General features: G+C 34.3%; 1 long non-coding RNA gene across 1 annotated transcript; it reads right to left on the bottom strand.

Moving 5' to 3' along the window:
- Window positions 1–4,440: 4,440 nt before the first annotated feature.
- Window positions 4,441–6,541, bottom strand: LOC126876052 (uncharacterized). Its single transcript, XR_007693911.1, has 2 exons — window positions 6,156–6,541; window positions 4,441–6,005 (listed from the first exon to the last, which is right to left on the bottom strand). It is a non-coding gene; the product is annotated as an uncharacterized LOC126876052 (long non-coding RNA).
- Between the last annotated feature and the right edge of the window lie 214 nt (window positions 6,542–6,755).

Here is a 6,755-nt window from a genome sequence, read left to right as displayed (position 1 = left end):
GCCTCCTTACATTTATACTGTACACTTAATTTTATTTACATACTTGTCGAATTAACAAAATATTTAACATTTATCGCTTTATTTACATTTCTCTTATTTTACATTCATCCATGACCTAAACCTTTCAAATTTGTCTCTACACAGTTCCTTCGTAAAAATATCCGCAGTGTTTTCTTCTGTACTTACTTTTATTATGTTTATCTTATTTTCCTTTACGTACTCGTGAACGTAGTGGTAATGAACTTCGATGTGTTTAGAATTTTTTGTAAAAGTTCCGTATTTTGCTATACTCATTACTCCAGAGTTATCCTCATAGATTTTTACAGGGTTATCGTCTACATTTACATCGAAGATTTTCATTAGTTCTCTGATAGTCATTACTTCGCTCACCGCTTCCGATAGAGCAACATACTCTGCATACGTCGAGGCTTTTGTCACACACCTTTGTTTTTTAGACTTCCATCCAATTACATTTCCATACAATCTAATTACATACCCAGAAGTCGATTTCCTATCTATATGATCTCCTGCCCAATCAGCGTCCACATAACAATCTATCGTTTCGCACTTTTCATTTCTTTTATAATGTAGCCCTAAATCTCTAGTCCGGTACAAATATTTCAATATTCGCAAGGCATATTTAAAATGTGTCTCGTTACAACAATCTTGAAATCTACTCAGATAATTCACACTATAACTTATATCGGGTCTGGTATTTACACTAATATACAGCAATGCGCCAATTAAATTCTTGTATCCAATGTCCTCTCTATTTATCTCAGCTTTTTCAATTTTTAAGTTGGTCTCCATAGGTGTACAGTACAATTTGCTGTTATGTAATTTATATTTGTTTGCTAATGATTCTATGTATTTCTTTTGGCTTAATCTCATTTCATTTTTTAAATAATCATACTCTATATTTATTCCAAGATATTCTTTTACTTCACCTAAATCTTTCATTTCAAATTTATCAGCTAATAATTTTTTTTACACTTTGTATCTTCCCTTTGTTTTTACTACAAATCAACAAATCGTCTACGTATATTAACAAATACACAACATTTTCTCCCTCTCCATAAGTATATAGGCACAGCTCTATATTGTTCTTTTTAAAACCTAATCTCGTCACATACTTATCAAAACACTCATACCAGTCCCTCGGACTTTCTTTTAACCCATAAAGCGCTTTCGATAATTTACAAACTCTATTCGTTCCGTCCGCATATCCCTTTGGTTGATTTACATATACCTCCGAGCTTACTTCACCATTTAAAAAGGCAGTTTCTACATCCATTTGCTCAATTATTAATCCATTTTGACAACAATATGATAGCAATATCTTAAAGGTCTGATTACTCGCCACTGGAGAATATATGTCATCGGCTACGTTTCTTTGTTGAAATCCCCTTACCACTAATCTAGCTTTATACCTGTCCTCTGATTTTTTCGTGTAAACCCATTTTACATCTAATACTTCTTTGCCTTTTACCCTTTCTACCAATTTCCAAGTTTTATTCTTATAGAGACATTCTATTTCCTTATCCATAGCCTGTTTCCAAACTTCATTATTTTCGCAACAAATCGCCTCCTCAAATGTACGAGGGATATCTACTTTACAATAATTTGCATGCATCTCGCAAATATTTTCCTTTTCTGGATACCTTACTGGAGTTTTCTTAATACGTGTAGATCTCCTAGGAGTGTTTGAGCTTTCAATACTACTATTATTTTCATCTTTCCTACCTTCTAACTCTTCCTTATCCATACCGACCAATGAATAGTTATCTTCGCTATCATTTCTATCTGCCTCTGATGAATTTTCCTCAAAACCGATACATTTAGTGTCTGTCTCTATGACCTCTACATGTCTAGCTATTGTTATTTTCCCACCTAATAAGACTCTGTATCCTACTTCACTATATCCTAATAGAATTCCCATATCTGCCTTCTTGTCCCATTTGGAAACTCTTTTTTGTTCTGGCCTTCTTACAAAAACTTTACTTCCATATAGATGTAGATTTTTAACACTTGGTTTTTTCCCGAAGAATATTTCAAAAGGTGTCTTTCTTTCTATAGTATTCGCTAATATTCGATTTTTCAAGTATGCCGCTGTACAAACTATTTCCGGCCAGTACCTTTTATGTACTTTCGCTTCCGCTAACAAGCAACGCGCCATGTCCATCACTGTTCTATTATACCTGTCCGCTGTTTAATTCATGTACGTATGTTGGGCAATTATTTATTCTTATACCTTTATCCCTAGCAAATTTATAAATTCGATTATTTAAATATTCTTTACCATTATCGCATCTTAATATTTTTAACCTCTTGCCCGTTAAATTTTCGGCTTCATTTACGAACTGTACGAAAGAATCAAAGACCTCATCTTTTGATTTTATACAATAGATCCTAGCTATTTTACTATAATCATCGATAAATGAAATGAAATATTTTTCTCCATTGAATCCGGTGGTCTTAAAGGGACCACATACGTCCGTATGAATAATTTCCATTATTTCCCTAGCCTTAGTTCGATTATTTTTGAAAGGTAAGTTATGCATTTTGCTTTCTATACACACCCTACATTTCAAAAGTTCCTTTTCAAATTCATTCGGTATGCCAGTCACTAGCTGCTCTTTACCCAAAATCTCTAAATATTTAAAATTTACGTGTCCTAGCATCCTATGCCATCTTTCCTTTTTACTCATACCACTACGTTCGGCGCTGTTTACTAAGTGCTTCTTCCCTTTCAATATACTTTTTATTCTATATGTCCCATTCTCTTTGAACGCTACAGCTGTAAGTTTATTATCCTCATCTATTACTTTCGCAATATTTCCTTTGGAAATAACCGTATTCTTATTGTCTGTTAGTTTACCTAAACTAATCAAATTTGCGGACATTTCTTTCGCGTAAAATACTTTCCTCATATTTATTTCATTTTGTTTTCCGAATGCTTCAAAATAACTTATAACATTCCCAACTTTTGTCGCTTTTATCGGTCTATTATCGCCTAAATATATATTTACCGGTTCTTTTAGGTCGATAGATTTATCGAAATAATTTATATTATTAATTATGTGATCGGTACAACCGCTATCTAATAGCCACACTATTTCGTTCTTACTTATTTCATTCGTCTCACTGCTGTTTGCTGCGTGCGCCGTTGCTGTCCATATGCCTGCTCTTGAGTTTCCATGCTCGCCCGTGCCGGTTGTTGATTGACGATGAAAGTTTCCACGTCCTCTGCTCGTATTGCCTTTGTTCCCTCTTCCTCTGTTTCGACCACGTGTAGGTCCATGCCAATAGCCGTTACTGCTTCCCGCTTGGACGCCATTTTGACACTCTCTCGCAAAGTGTCCTAATCTTCCACATCTGAAGCATCCTTCCTTTTTTGCAGAAAAGGCGTTGGTTTGCCTTTCTCCTCGATTGGATTTATTTTTCTTCTCTGCTATCTCTTCTTTCAATGCGTCTATTATGTCCGCTATGTAGCTGTATTCTTCGGGTAACGTATTCAGCATGTAATTCAGCTTTTCCCTCTCACTTACTTGCGCGCCCGCACTTTTTAATTCATTGATTAATTTTTCAAAGTCGTTAAAGAATGATGCTGAATCACTGTAGTTCTCCAGTCTTATGTTTTCCAATCTCCTTCTGCATACGATCTGCAGTGCCGTCGACTCTTTCAAGTACATTTCATCGAACCTTTTTATTATATCATACGCCGTTTTTCCTTCCCTAACATACTCCAATTGTCTGTTCGATATTGCACTATAAATTATATTAATTGCCTTCAAGTCCTTTTTGTCCCAGTCTTCATCGTCTCTTTCGTTCTTCATTCTAGTTGTAACAACCTCGCATTCCTTATATTTGAGAAACATCGTGATTCTTTGCTTCTACATTCCATAATCCTCACCATCGGATATAGGTATCATGATTTCCGATCTCTCCATTTTAATTGATTCTTCTTTTTTTCTTTTCTTACTCAAGCGTTTCTACGTGCTCGAAGTATATTTTTTCCTCTGAAAGTTTTTTTTTTGTTTACTGAAAACTCACTCGCAAGATCGTAACCACGCACTAAATATCTTGCAAAACTAGTAACCACGCTCTGCTACCATGTTTAGGAAATTCGAGGATTTGGGAATACAAATTATTTACTATATTGCCCACACAACAGTTATACATCTATATTACTCTCTGAAGAAGGTCTTGCACGCACGCTGGTCGCCAACCGACTATCCTAGATTCTTCTAACATCTGGCAACAGTCTTTTGTCTCCACTAAGACCTTGACGCCCTCTAACCCTTACACACACACTCTCATGTACAGTGTAAATGTTTCACTTCCCTAACAGAAACAAGTAAGAAACAATCAAGAGAACAGGAAGAACTGTTGATTATATCAATTTTTTCAATAACAATATAACGATAATATAAGATATAATAAAATATAAAACTCATTGTATTTATTTACTTCAATTATTTGAAATAAAGAACAGCTTTATTTTCATATAAGACTTTAAGACTTTTTTAAAAATAATTACTAAGATAAGAAAACATAAAAAACATATTTTTGATAAAATACACTCACATATATATGTCGGGTTATCATTAGGATTTAAGGCGCGTAATGATCCTTCGTTTGAATTAGCCATTGTTTTACGAAACAGAGAATATATTTACGCGAATAAACAAGGTTTTACAAAATATTATGAATAATGAGTTTAATAAATAATAAGATTAACAAACGATAAGTTTAACTAATAATTAGATTAAAGATTAATAAGTTTAACGAACAATAAGAGGAACGAATAATATGTCTTACGAATAATGAATTTAACGTATAATGAGATTAACGATTGATAAGTTTCACGAATAATGAATTTAATTAACGCTATTAACAATGTTCCGGGGTTCAAACGAATCCACGGTCAACAGGATAACTCTTTACTATGTGTAGAATAATTTTAAACACAAACTACAATTGCTGAGACACTCGGTAAATTGCTCGATGTATCACTTTCCAAGGTGATCACACGAATGAATATCTGATGAAAATCTTTTTCGCTATACGATTGCATTTGTTTGTTATATGCTCGCTGGAAACATCGAGAAGGTTCCAATCGTTGTTGCTAGGCAATTTCTGTCAAAAGTTTGTTGTATACTCTTTGGAAACATCGAGAAAGATTCAAACGCCGTTGCTAGGCAGTTTCTGTCTGGAGATTGATTCCTAATACAACGTGTGTCCCATTATATCGACATCTCTAAAGTACAATTCTATGTGATTTCTAGGGAGAACAATACAACCGATCCACACCTTCGTCAGGCAAAACGTTTATCCCGTGACCGTGGCTACGTTCGGCGACCAGTTGTCACCTCGAACCCACTTTCGCTTTCACAAATATCAAACAATTACAAATGACAATTGCTTAATTACAGTTATGATAAAATCTAGGCTAAAGCATTAGAAGGCTTCCTCAAAATTGCAAAGGGAAGGCTCCGGTTTTCCTTTCATCTCCGACATATATAATACAAGGATATAATACAACCGAACATTTTAAACTTAGCCTATAGCGCGTGCGCGCACACACACGCACACACATGACACACATGCGCGCACACACATACACACACATGCGAATGATTTCTCGAACGATAATCCATTTATTTATATTTTTCAATATCTGTCCTTACGATTGCGTATTTATTTGTTCCACGTATCATATTTATCTATTTGCATAACTGTAGGTGACATTTTTTTTAACAATTTTGCTAATATTTCATAACTTTTTAATTCATATTTCAAAGTGGTAACAGGTGTTTCTTTCTTTTCAAGTCTCCTCCATATCGGGCTTATTTCTAGTAGCCACGCTTGCTTACAAAGCAATTTTATTTTCTAATAAGTGGTTGCTAAGGTATAATTTGAATATACCAAGTCGAGCAACTTCATTGGGTAGTGAGACGTATATTTGCTTTTCGAGCCGCCTGAGTAAAGCTGCATCAATGCCCCTAATAACGTATTTACAATAAATATTATCGTTCTATTATACTAATAATAATGAAGGAATACTTCAAACAACACAATAACATATTTGGAATTTGGAGAAATATTACGATATTTTCTACTTAGAAAACATTGAAATAACGTGATATACGTACCAAGGGGAATTAGTTGTAGCCAGAAGAACTACATTAGAATTCTCATTAGACACTAATCCATCCAATCTAGAAAGAAGTTCTGATCTGAATCTCTTTGCAGGTTCAGACAATATACAGTCTCCTTTATTTGTGGCAATCCAGTCAATCTCGTCGATAAAAATAATTGTGGGCGAATGACTATAGGCAAGTTCAAATAAAACCTGTTCAGTTTAACAAATGTATTATTCATTAAATATTATATTCGAAATTCCTTAAATTCATTGCCTCATCACGAATATGATATCATTTCGTTTTCCAAACAACTATTCTATTTATATATAAATGACGAAAAATAAAATCAAATCTTTTTATACCTAGAATCTCTCCTTCATAGACAAAGGAACAAAGAAACTGTTAGGGAAGTGAAACATTTACACTGTACATGAGAGTGTGTGTGTAAGGGTTAGAGGGCGTCAAGGTCTTAGTGGAGACAAAAGACTGTTGCCAGATGTTAGAAGAATCTAGGATAGTCGGTTGGCGACCAGCGTGCGTGCAAGACCTTCTTCAGAGAGTAATATAGATGTATAACTGTTGTGTGGGCAATATAGTAAATAATTTGTA

The sequence above is a fragment of the Bombus huntii genome, unplaced genomic scaffold, assembly GCF_024542735.1.
Source record: "Bombus huntii isolate Logan2020A unplaced genomic scaffold, iyBomHunt1.1 ctg00000062.1, whole genome shotgun sequence".
NCBI classification, from domain to species: Eukaryota; Metazoa; Arthropoda; class Insecta; order Hymenoptera; family Apidae; genus Bombus; species Bombus huntii.
This window is presented reverse-complemented; position numbering and strand designations above follow the sequence as displayed.